Source organism: Limulus polyphemus, unplaced genomic scaffold (assembly GCF_000517525.1).
Source record: "Limulus polyphemus unplaced genomic scaffold, Limulus_polyphemus-2.1.2 Scaffold515, whole genome shotgun sequence".
Lineage (NCBI taxonomy): Eukaryota > Metazoa > Arthropoda > Merostomata > Xiphosura > Limulidae > Limulus > Limulus polyphemus.
This window is the reverse complement of record NW_013666125.1, coordinates 157,041-174,035: the sequence shown is the minus strand read 5'-3', so window position 1 is coordinate 174,035 and position 16,995 is coordinate 157,041. Positions and strand designations below refer to the sequence as shown.

At 34.5% G+C, this 16,995-nt stretch overlaps 1 protein-coding gene across 7 annotated transcripts in view; it reads left to right on the top strand.

The window, feature by feature from the left end:
• Nucleotides 1–16,995, top strand: part of LOC106458791 (discoidin domain-containing receptor 2-like) — a 324,729-nt gene that overhangs the window by 234,580 nt on the left and 73,154 nt on the right. The gene's annotated exons all lie outside the window — the stretch shown is intronic.

Genomic DNA, 16,995 nt, shown 5'->3' with positions numbered 1-16,995 from the left:
CATTCTTTGTAAGCCCAGTGGCTTAATTAACCAGGTTTGGGATTCATCGTGATATCTCTGGTAGCCAGTGTGATAGATACCCTGACTATAGACATTCTTTGTAAGCCCAGTGGCTTAATTAACCAGGTTTGGGATTCATCGTGATATCTCTGGTAGCCAGTGTGATAGATACTCTGACTATAGACATTCTTTGTAAGCCCAGTGGCTTAATTAACCAGGTTTGGGATTCATCGTGATATCTCTGGTAGCCAGTGTGATAGATACCCTGACTATAGATATAGCCCAGTGACTTAAGTAATTAACCAGGTTTAGAATTGCACTGTGATCATTTACCCTAACCATAAACATTCTTGGTAAGCCCAGTGGCTGACAGCCGGCTGATAACTTTAGAAATGGAGAAAGATGAAACTCGAAACAGTTCAAAAGGTCTCGTTTTCCCCACTCTCTGGTCAACATTTCATTGATAAACTCTCCCCTATGTTCGGCACGATTTCTTTCAGATTACCACGTCATAGATTAAAACTGCATGTGTTCAGGGAAGATCACACGTGCCCAGTGTCTCCCCACCCCCTTCTCCGACCGTTACTGAGAGTCTGGTTTGTTTCACGTGCTGACAGACTACAATCTCAAGAACCGCAATAAACGGGTCATAGCCGAGAGAAGACTCATTCTTACCAATTAACCCGGCTTGCCTCTGTTACCGATGGCTTTGCAGCAGTAATAATTTTGGTATTAGACTGTTGATTGAATCCCAAATATAAAGACCGGTATTCTGTTTCTGTCTCGAATCTCAAATAATACTACACTTTACATCATCTATTATCAAAACTACCTCTGACTAGTTCAGTACCTTAGCTGGTCCGAAGATAGAGATCTTTGATAATCTCGTGACGCCTGTGTTCAGCCTCCCCGGGTGTGAGTAAGGCGAGGATCGGTGAATGGAGCATTTGACATCATTCAGCAAAGAGTAGCTTTCCCATCTGCTTCTCATTGCCTTTAATCTCATTAATTAGGTTCTTTTAGTACGGTAACCCACAACATAAAAGTGGAGATATCTATAACGAGGACATGAAAAAGTATCGTCAGTAAACGAAGCCTGGAGTTCGGAGCTATAAATCATGTGTAAAACTGGATATGTTTTATGTTATGTGTCTCATTTTTATGTGCTAGAAAGCTATGAGATAAGAAAGTCCTAATGAGTTAAAAAATACATTACGTATACGTTTCTAAAACATATAAGCAACTTTCAAAAAGAAAAAAAAACAATAATTCGTGCTTGTATGTTTAACAAAGCGAAAGAAAGAAAAGAATTATCAATGAATTGTATTAAAATTTTGGATATCACCTTAAACACTAAAACACAAGGGGGCGCTGTATTCGTCTATATATGGTGAAGTGTTAACAAAGTGTCTTGCCCCGATCTCCTACGCATCTTAATATTAGAACTTTTCACACACATAATTTTTTAAAGATAAATTCGACATTGAAATATAAAATGGAGATTATTAAGCTAAGAATCACGGCGCTTTTAGCATATGGATTAAGATTACTAAAATAACCACATTAATCAATTACTTTAATCATGGCATGCAGTATTAGGACTGTTAGATAGTAAAGAAGGCTCATATTCAAGTGAAGTACCGGGAGGTTCCAAATAAAATTAGATTCAAGAGGGATTCTGTTCTGTGCTTCAAAATTGAGTTTCCTTTTCAAAACAAGAGGATCGGGCCTAGTCCAATAGTTATCATACTTGAATTGTAAATCTGAGGGTTCAAGGTTCACGACCAATTTCTTTAAAAACGCCATCCGCATTTTGAGGCCGTGGGTTTGCTATAAGGTCTAGACCCACTTTTCGGTCACACAAGTGGTTCTATTGACTTGCTACTTTCCCTCTAGTCTGTCACTTTAAAAAATAGGGATGACTGTACGACGATAGTTCTTTATATAGCTGAAAGTAATAGTAAAGTTAATTTAGTGATCTAAGGTAGTTCTCAACTTGAAAAGAATAAATAGATAATTTTGGTCTGTATAACACTTACCCGTGTAAACATGTGAATGAAGGCAGTTGTTTTAAAACAAATCTTGAACAAAGTACTTTCCTCTTCTTTGAACAAACTACAGAATATTTAGTGACAACAAAGCAAAATCTACCCCACCACGTGTTCCGTATATTTGGAAGATGAATAGATGCTCACGTAGAATGTATAGTCCTTGATGGATGAAAAATCTACCCATCTAACTTGCAAGGGAATTGATTCTGCTTGCCTAGACCACGTGCAAGACTTACAACAGTTATGTGTTTGCCTAGATCTTCTCCGTGCTGCCAGACAGTCACAAATCGAGATCTTAGCCGTGCATAACTTATCGCTAGGAGCCATGAACGGAAGTGTCAACAAAGAAATGTCATCTTGATGTCGAGGGATTCGACAGCTGACAGGTCGTTCACTTGGAACAACCACTTGGGGACGCGAACATTTGTCATGTACCACAAGGACTTTCTTCTTCCAACAAGAAGACACGCCCCTGCTTGTTAAAACGTTTTCAAGCAGATCCTGTGCAACACCTGTGCAAGCATTTATACACTGGGATGTAACTGATAAAAGATCATTTTTATGCATTTCGATATCGCTTCTCGGCCTTTTGGCTAAGATCAAAGCGTAGTGTAATTTATTTGATATTTCCTTATTAAATATCTTTTTCCGTTGTATTAATAACAACAAACAGACAAGAGACTAAGTAAACGAAATTTTAGAGGTTCGACGAATTATTCTTATCATAACAAGTCACTGATACCACTATATAAATTAGTAACTCTTTCTCTTATGTTATTCTCAATTAGTGAGGTCAAGTGACCGAAACGTTGTAGGCATTCAATTCTACGGGTACGTTTCGTATCAGGAAATCAAAGTTTGATCAAATCATTGAGATCCTGCTATTTGTTTATGGGAGCTGAGTTTTATGTTTTTTTACGTAGGAGTAGCTATTGTAAGGCTGTCGCTTATAACTACTAGGTGTGGCAAAGTCCCACATGATTCATTTTAAGAAGTTTTATGTTTGCTGATGATATAAGTTCAAACATAACATGTTTCAAATTCGGTATTTGTGTATTTAACGTGACTAAGAGGTACCAAGCTTCTTTGTTGCGCATGCGTCCAGGAGAGTTTTCTGTTTTATAATACTACAACTTCAGAGCACAGCTGTTTCAGTGATAGAATTGCAATGGTTAATTTTGTGGTTCTTGTATTTCTAAATTTGCAATTTGCTTGTCGTTGAATACTTGAAACCGACGGCATGCTATGAAATATTTTATAGCAGAACCGAAGCATTTAAAAAATGTAATACTGAACAATTACTGACTAATGCGATTTGTTGCTCGGCTTTCAAGGCAACAATGAAAATGTTACATACAACTTGATGTGCTCTTAGCCAGTTACAGGAAAGAGTTCATACTAGGTGGTAAAATAAAATGTATTAACTACTAAATTAGAAAGTGTAATCATAAGTGTTATTTTAAATTATATCTGCTTTTTTTCCCACTCCAAACACCAAAGCAGTATAATCATAAGTGTTATTTTAAATTATATCTGCTTTTTTTTCCCACTCCAAACACCAAAGCAGTATAATCATAAGTGTTATTTTAAATTATATCTGCTTTTTTCCCCACTCCAAACACCAAAGCACATTTACTGTCAAAGAGAGAAAATATTAATACAGGTAGACATATATGTAAATATTATAGAATGTACTAGAATGAAATATAATTTTTGTTTCGATTGAAAAGGCAGATAAAAATATATTAGATGTTTCAACTAAAGCAAAAGCCCATGGTCAAAACTATCTTTGTTTTAACGGCAAACAAGTTCGTATGAGATATACGACCTTCAAACAATGTTATAGATGCGATTAATAAACCTAATAAATAATTCCAAAAAAAACTTTCTTTAAGACTTAGGAATACTAAATAATATATGTAGTTAAAAATGAAATAAATAAACGAAACGTAAGTGAAAGAAGTCAACTCTAGGAAAATTAAAAAATTAAAAAAAAACAAGAAAAAATAACAGCTGTCTTACCTATCATCTGATAGAAACATGTGGTGATGGATTATTCAATATTTTGAATAATTGAAATTATAAGTTCATTCTGTAGCAGGTAGACATTCCTTTCTTACTAGAGACGAGTTCTAACTTATCCATTGAAAGGTTTGAGAAGCACCATTCCAGAGAATTATGTACCGTGCTCCAGTATCGGTTCTTTGAAGCATTAAAATCAGACTGATTTAATGTTTTACTGGTTGCGTAATGTCAAACGTTGTATTGAAAACATTAGGTAATCCTTTTATGTGAATAGAATTACTTTTGCCCACAATGAAACGAAACGTCCAGACCATGTGGATGTATTCACTGAGTAATATTATTTTAATGTGTGAAGGGTATAAGTAAAAAACGCATTTGATAGGAAATTGATCACTTGAGAATCAGAAATAAGGTTACGACTTATTATATATGTACATATATAACATAACTGTATGTAGCTTTGATGTTCAAACGTAATGCGTTTTTTATCATTAATATCAGTTTCTTTTTAACTCGACAAAAATAAGATAAAAGTGCTCTAAGAGAATCGAATACCACACTCAAAGAAGTGCTCCGCGCATTGACGTAATACCACATTGTACTAATACTGACTCATTGAAATTTCCGACTTATTTTACTTCTGTAAGGAAATTCCAATCTTATTTATGGATGTTCCGTGTATTAATGCAAGTTGACTTTTAGTCACGCCACCAGTGTTGCTATAGTGTTCTTGGATGCATAGCTGTTGTGACAGGTGGGTATTATGAGCAAAACTGAACAAAACTCATAGTTGCAAAATGGCCAGTAGTTATTATAGCTTTTGTCCCTCATTTAAATATATATATATATATTTAGTGTTATATATATTACAAACAGTTATATAAATAAAAAGTCATTCCACACATCTATTATAATAATGCTAAGTTTTTATATGTCCTAAAATGCGCGCGCACTTCATTTCAACAGATGTAAACGAAAGGCGGGTGTAAATGTATTTTGGTAGACATTTTGTGCAAAAATATTAAACATTTATCTAATTTTTAAAAAGGTCTAACGTTAGGTCGTAGAATAACATTATAAGTTTATCTATTGAGAGTATTAAGTACGGTAAATTTTAGCCCTAACTAAACAAAAGCAATAAACGTACACAAATTACAATGTTAAATTATATCTTTATCGACTATAGGCTTTACATAATAAAGGCTTAACTAATGTTAGGCTTAAGACAAGTAAACTTATAGATTTCGGTATCTGCGATTAAAATTATTTTGTATTATTCTAGAAATCCTGTATTTAAAGAAGTACTGTTGCAATTAAGATACTAATTTGACCGCATATATTTCGCGGGTCTCTGTTAATTAGAAAAGTAATTGAAAACTAAAACAGTATCTACTTTATTACTTATACGTTTATAACATGTAAAGATAACCAGGAAAAATGATGATCATATGTAAATATTTTACGTTTGTAGAATATCTTAGGAAATCGGCGTTATAACGCTTCTGAGGGCGCATTACAAGTTTATGGTACACATAAGGCACATGTTAGAATAGTCATTCTGTGGGAATGTTATAAGTTTAATGGAAACCACTGGCAGCTGTGTCCTGTTTTAGTCTTATATATTTATAACTATATATAGAAACTTTATTCGTCGGTTTCTACAAAAAAAGTAAATACATCATAATTTAATAAAAATTTAGCAATGCGTATACAGTTAAAATGTAAATAATGAGACTCGATTATTTCAAATGTAAGAAATTTTATTTTAATCAATATGTAAAACTAAAATGTGTAATTGTTCTTTAAGTTAATTATGCTAATTTTTTTCACTTGCATGATTATCATGCTAAGACATATGAATTTTTTCTGATTAATAATTACGTGTTATATAATTTCTGTAGTGCATAATGGTGTACAGAAGACATATTAATACTAGAAATAAATGACCTTATAACACCAAAAGGAAGAAGCTGTAAAGCGAAACGTTGAGTGTCTAATTCAGTGGTCGGCAACCTTTTTTGATCGCGGGTCAATTATTTTTTTGTTGAAAAATTTAGCATTGTGTTGGGTCAGTGATAATCATATTTACATGTATTTTAAATGTGTATGTTTATTTACATACAAAAATTAATCTTTAAGCTAATAGTAATATTTGTATAGATGTATCATAACTTGTATATAATTATTATGAATTTGTTTAGAATATTCTACGATTATGTATTAGTGTATTTACATGAGCCGAGCGTGGCTTGGTGTTTAGCCTACTGATCTGTGATCTGTGGGTCCATGGTTCGCGTCCCGTTGCCGAAAGTAATAGTCAAGTTCCATTGTTCAATGATAATAGTCCACTCTTTAGCGGTAGTTGTTGATAATTAGTTGTCTTCCTCTACTCTTACCAGTTCAAAACTAATGCAGGTTTGAACTTGTGTAGTTTTGCGCTAATATCCTAAAAACATCGAAAAACTGGAATCTGAGATCCTCCGGAGTTAGATTCCACACGGTGGACAGAGTGCTGATAGTCCATTGTGTAGCTAAAGACCACAACAACATCAAAATATAATGTGAGTATGGTGATTTTATATCAATATGTGATAATCATGTTTTATTTCTATCAATAGCGTCAGTCCTGGCATGGCCAGGTGGTTAGGGCGCTCGACTCGTAATTTGAGAGTCGCGGGTTCGAATCCCCATCACACCAAACATGCTCGCCCTTTCAGTCGTGGGGGCGTTATAATGTGACGGTCAATCCCACTATTCGTTGGTAAAAGAGTAGCCCAAAAGTTGGCGGTAGGTGGTGATGACTAGCTGCATTCCCTCTAGTCTTACACTGTTAAATTAGGGACGGCTAGCGCAGATATCCCTCGTGTAGCTTTGCGCGAAATTTAAACAAACAAACAATAGCGTCAATCTAAGAACGTTTGTTGCATTGGTAGCGTTGTTTCAGTACTAATAATGCCTCAATTTCTTGATACACACACTTGCTATTTTGTATGAGAATTACAAAACGCTTATTACAGAGGGTTAATAGTATATTATAAAAACGATGTACATATTCTAGTCCCGTGATGAGTCGTCGGAGACTCGTGTGGTGGTGTCACGGATAACACGTTTGACATTCCTGTATATAAATCACTGATAATTTCCAACCAATCAATGTGTGATGCCGTCACGGCCAGTTTTATGACTAGAGGACAATGTCCCAGCCCTTATAGAGAGATATTTAAATTAATGTAGAGCCAAAAGATCATATCTCAATTAAACTCCCTGATACCGTTCTAATGAACTCTTGTGCCTTTGTTCTGCTTAATGTGATCTTGGAAGCCAATATTTCAGGTGTAATGAATGATCTGTGAAACTTTTGTCAAGATGTAGGCCTATGACCTGAAACTGACTTCGCTGTCCTACGCAGAAGCTTAAGGTATAGAGTGTAATCCTGTCCATTAGAAAGAGCGAGTCCGACAATGTAGGAAAAAGTTGTTCCAAAGGAAGCTCAGGCCTGAGCTGCCTTTGGAACAACTATATTCTACATTAGGTCCTGTGCTTCCTTCGGAACAACTATATTCTACATTATGTCTTGTGCTTCCTTCGGAACAACTATATTCTACATTAGGTACCTAATGTAGAATATAGTTGTTCCGAAGGAAGCACAAGACATAATGTAGAATATAGTTGTTCCGAGGGAAGCACAAGACATAATGTAGAATATAGTTGTTCCAAAGGAAGCTCAGGACCTAATGTAGAATATAGTTGTTCCGAAGGAAGCACAGGACCTAATGTAGAAAGTAGTTGTTCCGAAGGAAGCACAGGACCTAATGTAGAATATAGTTGTTCCGAAGGAAGCACAGGACCTAATGTAGAAAGTAGTTGTTCCGAAGGAAGCACAGGACCTAATGTAGAAAGTAGTTGTTCCGAAGGAAGCACAGGACCTAATGTAGAAAGTAGTTGTTCCAAAGGCAGTACAGAACCTAATATATGAAGCAGTTATTCCGAAGGCAGCACATAACCTAATGTATGAAGTAGTTATTCCGAAGGCAGTACAGAACCTAATGTATGAAGTAGTTATTCCGAAGGCAACACATAACCTAATGTATGAAGTGGTTATTCCGAAGGCAGTACAGAACCTAATGTATGAAGCAGTTATTCCGAAGACAGCACAGGACCTAATGTAGAAAACAGTATTTCCGAAGGCAGTGCAGGACCTGGAACATCGTTCTTATAGAGTACATTAAACTCCATTTTTTTTGTCATTGTACTCGTTTCACCGAAAAAGATCAGAAAAGTGTTTACTATCTTCCTTAATGCGGACGCCTTGTTTCCCAGCGTTTTGCATACGTCTACGAAAGCCTACAGTAATTAACAAGGCCAAAAGAACATCAGTCCACTGTGTTACTCTGGAGCTCGGATGAAAAATTATGGACCATATGTTTCTGCCGCCTCAGAACATTATAAACAAATCGCTAGCCAACCTTTCCCCAGGCTGTGTCCATTATCGTAAGCAGAAAATCTGTTTCCGGCACGGGTTATGGAGCGATACCGGATAAAATTTCACATCCAATGGAATGAAAAGCTGAAGTGTGTTCACATTTTAAAGACATATGTTCAACTTCAGCCGTAGTATAAACCTTAAGCTTCTCCGGCGTTATTAATTGTAATTTGCATGTCTCGCTAGCAATACGATGATAACGCGAAATTAATCCTGATGCATCACGAGGAAGCAGATGTTCCAAGCGGTGTTAGATAGAGTAGGACGCAAGAAGCGCGAGGTAGCAGTGGCGATGAATCTCGCTCAGATATGGTAGATAAGTAACATTGAAACTTGATTCTATACGAACCTTTAACAGCTAAATTACTTTATTAAACCTGTCTCATCATTTCACCAACGGTTCTTGGTGAAAATGGCTCTTTATTACTGTAATGTGTAAGTATTTGCTACTAACTATATATTATCATGCAACATCTCTTTTCTGTTGCTCCCCCCGCCCCCAACAGTGGCCCAGCTGTATATCTGCGGACTTACAACATTAGAAACCGTGTTTTGATACCCGTGGTGGACAGAGTACAGATAGCCCATTGTGTAGCTTTGTCCTTAACTCTAAACAAACAACATTTTCTGTTGGTGGGATCTTTGTTTACTCTTTAAAGCAAACATGTTCTCGCCCCAGGTGGGTCAACAGTAAGGGTGAGACGTTATAACGCTCAAATTCGAGGTTCGACCCCTGTGTTCGTTAGTCGATTGTGCAGTTATATAAGTGTTGAATTGCACTTTGTTATCTTTTGGTCAATAATTTCAGTCTCTTGGGATATTTTTGCATGTCATATCTTTTCCAAAATCTATAAAAGTCATTAACTTAGTTATCTCATGATATAATTTTAATAATAAAAAGAGTATCATATATAAATTTATAAAACATACCCATTAACTTTTTATATTTTCCTTATTATATATGTAGCTCAGTTATTTTTTACATTTTCCTTGTTATTTATGAAGCATTGATTTAAGAAATTAATATAAAGATTCACATAACACAGCTGCGAGAGGTCAGGTTTTTATATGAATGGATGGGCAGGATTCTTTACAGTAGGTGTCTGTGACTTGTTGGCGATAAATATCAACAATAAACAAACAGCACACCTCCAACTTCTTTTAAAACAATTAATTTAAGAACAAGTCAAACGCATATACAAATGTTTATTACATAGTTGGTTATCACAGTTGTTTTCAGAGCTTTAAATAATCGTCTCTTTTTCGTCAAATTCCACACAGGCTGGTTCAGTTACTTTAGAACACAACTGACAAAACGAATTACTCTTCTCTGCTCTGTTATTATAATACAATCGATGATAATTGTACTTACGTTACACAGTTGGCTGCCACAGTTGTATCCAAAGCTTTAAATAATTGTCTCTTTTCGTCAAAAGTCTACATTGGTTTGTTCAACCACCTTATAACACAACTGACAAAACAAATTATTTTCCTCTACTCTGTTGCTACAATACAATCTGCGATAATTTCACTTTAGAAATCGCCACTATAAGCTCTTATGGCTAAACTCACAATCATACAGCCTAGATCTATCAATCTGTCTTACTTTCTCGAACTACATTTTGTACACATATTTATAGAGAGCCCAACTGAAGCCTAGAACTTTCTACACACTACGAGATATTATGGTGTAATAATACTAGGGAAAAAGTTAGAAGGTTCTAGTAACATAACGCAATAATAAAACAATCGCCAAATTACGACAATAGAACTATACATCGAATGATTCGCACAGTTACATAAACAAACCTGCGTTAAACTATCGCTTCTAAAAATAACTATATTTAACACTCATCTATACTTAAACGGAAACAGTCGTGTATATCTAACACTCCCTCCTCCCCATACTTTAAAGAAAAGGCTTATTTGTGACGTATCTTAACCACATTTGTAACTACATCAATACTGATCAATGTAGTAGTGGATTTTGCACATGCAGGTCATTGATAAAGTTTAAAAAATGCGACAAAACAATACACAATAAGACATACTTTTACCGTTTCAGATTCATAAAAGAATTACAAATTAAGTGTGGCTACAAATATCTTGTAATAACACGTGTGGTAGAAATTGGAACTAGAAATCAGCAAATATTTTCCAAAAATTAATTATTTCGGAGGAAAAATCGCAGTTAAGAAGATTGTCTTATTGATTTCTTATTTTGTTTATAATGATACTGCTTTTCAACGAAACTTCTTCAGCATGATCACCGGTCAGTATTTAAAGATCAAGCCAATCTAAACGACATAAACATAACATTTTGTTTCATAAACGTGTATTACATTGTATTAAAAGCTCGTAGAAAAGATAATACTTTGTGATATCTATATCGATGACTAGATAATCCAAAACCCAATAAAACGAATACAACGTACACAAAGATCAGATCGACTACTACGAATGTGTATCTTTATTTTTTATTAATTATTGATTTATTTACTTTTATTTAGATAGAATTTGTCATGTTGAGATCGAGACATCTCTACTCCTTGTTAGCTACCGTTTGTTTCTATATAATGAAGTTAGAATACATCATCGCATGTAGTGACATATGTTGTATATGGTTGATAAGTATGGCGGCCCTTTAATAGCGCAGATGTTGCTATTTAAGCTTTGATCTTATTTTAATTAGAAGGATAATTTGTTTGTTCGGTTTAAGCACAAAGCTGCAGAATGAACTACGTATACTGTGCCTACCGCATGGATCAAACCGAAATTTTTTTGCGTTATAAGCCTACAAGTTTATCGCAGATTAAAAGGCAGAGCTTGATATAAAATATCAAAAACTATCTTGTTATATTTTATTTCTATTCTGAACTGTAAAAAAAAGGTTTATTTGATGTCCTTTTAAATTAACCCATTGCATTACCTTGTCGTCTAAAAGTTGTTTTGAATAAGTTTGGGTATGCATAAACCATTGTCTAAGCTTACTGTACTATAATAATAAATTAGATAAAATATTTTGCATTATGTATAATGAGTTATTCATTATTTGTAAAAAAATTTATAAATGGGTAAAAATTTTAAGGAACAAATAGTAAGGCAGGTTCTTCGTATACTAACCGACAGTTCTTTCACAGTGAGGGCTTTCCTGTTTTACTTAGTGCTTATTTTGTAGGAATGGGGTGGATACACAATACATGTAATACAAACTATTTACTCGTGTACACCTTTAACAACCAAATAATAAATCTTCAAAAGTATTTGAAAGACGCCCTTAGGTGATAACTAAACCACATACAAAATTATAAGTCATAGAACCACTTGAGAAAGTCAGCAGAACAGATGCAAAAAAATCACAAAACCACAAATTTCTCAATCTTTGATTGATTAACGTTGTTGAACGCTACTAGTTGTGTAATTAACAGACTTACCATAGTTGCCCCCCCCAGTGGCACAGCGGTATGTCTGCGGACTTATAACGCTAGAATCCGTGTTTCGATACCCGTGGTGGGCAGAGCACAGATAGCCCATTGTGTAGCTTTGTGCTTAACTTCAAACAAACAAACCTTACCATAGTTATAAGTGTACCAAATAGAACAATAGCACAGGTACCACGTGCTAGTGCTATCATTTTTCTGTACCAAAAAGAAGAGCTACTTGACGTACATCAGGTATTACCTTGAACAGTAACGCCATTTTAAAATACATACCTTCACTCGCTCATTCCATATACTGAATAGGTGTGGTCAGATAAAACAGTAAAGGGGTGTGTGCTCTTCTCGATCTACAGCATTGTATGACAAGATTTGGAAATTGTAAGTAGTGTGGGGTATGCCAACGTAGGGTGAGCCGTGAGAGAAGCTTCACTATCTAGGCTAGAAGACAAGCTACGCTCTTTTGTAAGTCATCACATGTACAGCACATATGCACACTCGCAATGTGTACACTCACCATAAGTGAGATTGTAAAGAGGAAGATTTATTACACCATGCCCATTGTTATCTTGTTTTCTCACTTTTTGGTGCACCGATTCCTCACTTTCAATTTTTTTAAATAATTTTTCCATTTGTTATATCTTTACCATTAACAGCTAGTTACTTCATATCTGTGAGATTTTAACCGCAATATACATCCTTATACTATACTTCAAACTAATGGCATCTTCATTATCTCTATATGTTACACAGTGTTGTCCATCTGACTCGTAAAATGACGTCTTAAATTGTTGTGGGAAATTTTCTGAACCAATTTCAAGGAAATGTAGTAGAGGAATTTGCGTGGATCGAGTTTGTTGTTGTTACGTTAGCATAAAGCTACACGATGGGCTATCTACTCTCTGAGCACTGTGGGTCGAGTTTGCGATCATTCCTATTTTTACTGAGTGAAGCCGGCACCACATGAAAATGACGCTTATAACCGAGAGTAGCACGAATACATTTGCTGATCGCCCGTATTCAGTAAACGTTCATGGCGAATGGCGGACATACAGACGCCGGCCCACCATCCCCGTGAAGCCAACGAAATAAATGACAAACGAAGCGCATGTACATTTACTAATAAAGTATAAAATAGCTGTTATATAATTAGGGGTTCCTTATCGTTATATGTTTAACACTTGTAGTAACTTAGCTATAGTTACTTTATAAGTAAGGGTTCCTTATCATTATATGTTATCATATTATATGTTTAACACTTGTAGTAACTTAGCTATAGCTACTTTATAAGTAAGGGTTCCTTATCGTTATATGACATCACATTATATGTTTAACACTTGTAGTAACTTAGCTATAGCTACTTTTATAAGTAAGGGTTCCTTATCATTATATGTTATCATATTATATGTTTAACACTTGTAGTAACTTAGCTATAGCTACTTTATAAGTAATGGTTCCTTATCGTTATATGACATCACATTATATGCTTAACACTTGTAGTAAGTTAAGTATAACTGTTATATAAGTAAGGGTTCCTTATCGTTATATGTTTAACACTTGTAGTAACTTAGCTATAGTTATTTTATAAGTAAGGGTTCCTTATCATTATATGTTATCATATTATATGTTTAACACTTGTAGTAACTTAGCTATAGCTACTTTATAAGTAAGGGTTCCATATCGTTATATGACATCACATTATATGTTTAACACTTGTAGTAACTTAGCTATAGCTACTTTATAAGTAATGGTTCTTTATCGTTATATGACATCACATTATATGTTTAACACTTGTAGTAACTTAGCTATAGCTACTTTATAAGTAAGGGTTCTTTATCGTTATATGACATCACATTATATGCTTAACACTTGTAGTAAGTTAAGTATAACTGTTATATAAGTAAGGGTTCCTTATCGTTATATGTTATTATATTATATGCTTAACATTATATGCTATAGCTACCTTACAGGTTAGGGTTATTTATCGTTACATATTTATAGGATTTGTGTACCCTTCTGATACGTATCTAAAATAAAATATAGTTTTTATTGTAGTACATTACTAAATATTGTCATATTTCTCCTGCTTCTTCCGTTCGAATTGGGCCTGGCATGTCCAGGTGGTTAGGACGTTAGAGTAGCAATCTAAGGGTCGGGGATACGAATCCCTCTCTCACTAATCATGCTCGACCTTTCAGAAGTGGCGGCGTTATAATATGACGGTCAATCCCATTATTCTTTGATAAAAGAGTAGCTCAAAAGTTTTACCAAAAAATACTAGGATTGACCGTCACATTATAACGCCGCAACGGCTGAAAGGGAGAGCATGTTCGGTGAAAGGGATTCAATCCCACGACCCTCAGAATGCGAGTCGAGCGCCTTAACCACCAGGCCATGATTAGGCCTAACCAATCTCGGAGACCAGACTGTCCTGAGGAAAGTTTTCCATCCCTCGGAGGAGACATTTTGATTATATATTTAGCTTATTTGTCCACAATCTTATAGTGCCTGGAGTCTCTAAAACTAAGGTGATGTTGATCTGTGCTTAAAAAAGGTGATAAAGATGTTATGCTTGATGTTAATTTATCAGACTCTTCCAAATATAGTTTGTTTGTTTTTTCATGTAAATTATATATAAACAAAACGTTTTAATGTCCCTGACGTTCTCACATTTACTCATTCGCTTCGTTCTATCTATTCCTTAGATTGTTAACTCATCAAAGAGGGAACAAATATGAGATCTAATATTGGATAACTGCTCTCACCCCATTTCTTTATATATCTTTTTCTTACAAATTGTCTGTTGCTTTAGCTATATTTATTAATCTTATTTTAAATAAACATATGCAGTTTTATAACTTTTTTCTGTTTTTTTTTTAGTTTTGATTTACAAATCCTGATTTAGAATTGTAATTGAAAAGTTTCAACAAAAATTGTTTCAATTGAAGTTTCTGCTTGCGTTTTTATGTTTTTATGAAACGTCACAAGGTAATGTTGCATTATAAGATATAATGTAAAATTATATTTAAAAATTATATAAATTGCTAAATAGTTCAATGTTTAAAACAGTTTAAGCGCTTTAAAGTATAACTTTTTAACATTGAGAATTTAAACTGAAACGTAGATTGTTTTCGATTTCTTTATTCTTATTCAAAGCCGCGAGATGGCACTACGTACAGGTTTATAGCAAATACAAATATATATATTTGGAATACTGCATAAACATACTAATTACTTAAAGTTCAAGCTACGAAAAGTCAAATTACATCTTGAAGATTAGTTTTCTCATACTTAAGCTGGATTTTCCACGTGTTTATAAAGTAGCTTTCATTGATACAAACACGCCCTCTTAAGTAATTTTTCAGGTTTAAGCGATCCTGTCCATTAGCAAGGTTTTCCGATAACAGAGTTTGCGTAAACACAAGAAGTTCATTTCTTCCTAAGTTCCACGTTAAATATACTGATAACAACAAAGCTTTGATAACATGCTTTTCTGGAAAATCCAGAGCAACGTGCAAGTGCTAATGGAATAACGTCCAATTAAGCCCATCAATCTAACCCCGAGTCATCAAGATAGAACTAACGAGCTGACGCGTCAAATAAAACTACACGATAATTCGAAGTTAATGGTTGGTAGGGTATCTTTCTTTTTACCTTGTAACACACTTAATGTTAAAGTAAAATGCATAATATATATACAGTTTTCAATTTCTATGTTATTTTATGCCTCTTTTTGATTTTACAAATTCGAATTCGAGTATAAGTGTTAAAATTCAATTACCATTATTAAATTACAATATTAATGATTTGCTAAGTTTTATAGTAGACGTAGGTAGTAATTAAATTTTACCAAAAACAATAAGGATTTTAATTTGAAAAATCGTTGGACTACCAAATTACTTTGATTATACATGGATGTATTACAACTTCTGAACAATTATTGTATTGAGAAATCATCTTTATAAATATTAAATTGATCTTGTTACACTATACTTTTTACACCTGCACAATGTCACTCACATTAAGTAGTGAATAAGATGTAATTATAATATGTTGTTCAGAACCTAGAATCATATTTCGATGTAAGGAAGATCGTGTTTTGGAAAACTTGGTTAATACCAACCTGTTTCCAGTTAAAATAGCTTCACATTGATTGCTTGAATAGTACTTAGTTTCTTTGTGTACGCATTATTAATGTTTAAAGCTGTTCGAAAATGTAAGGGCCGCACTAGGTTTGTTAAGCCTCTAGAAATAACAAGTAATAAACATTGTATTTTCTAAAACTTCTCTGATAATCAGAGAATAGATTTAACATCATAGACACTTCCTCCCGTAACATCTAGTTTGGATTCTAAAATATTTATGAGTGGTTTACCTAATAATACAAATAGTCTCAAGCTGCATTTCTATATCATAATGATTCCTAAAAACATTCCAGTCCTTCATTTTCTTTGCACTAAAGAAGAACCAACATTTATCTACTACCGGAGCGCCCTCTAAAATATTCAACCTTGTCTTAAGAGCCTTCACCATTACATAACAGCAATAGGTTGTAAGCTTTCACGCTAATGGATACGTTGCCGACTCTGGCTGCAGTGTCATTCGGACTGGAGCCTCAATCTTGTTACTGCTGATCAGTTGAGATTCAATGGACCATGTGTGTACCCAGACTATTAAGTGAATTAGCTCAATGATAGCGAACCTCGTGGTAAGGAGTGAACTCTCTCGTCTTTCGAAGCTAAATCAATTTTGCCAATGCGGAGATCTGACCAGCTAGCTACACAGTACATAACCTCTAATCTTTTGTGTGCTAAAAGGTTTGAAACCAAACCTTGTTGTTGGAATTATTTGTCTGTTACACAGTTAGAGGGCTCCTAGTAAAGGTACAACAACATTAATTTTCAAGAACTTTATTCCTATATATTGACAATAATTCCAGTAAAAGTTCCTCATTAGTTCCTGCTACTGTTTTACTGATTTTGTACAAAACTTGAAGATA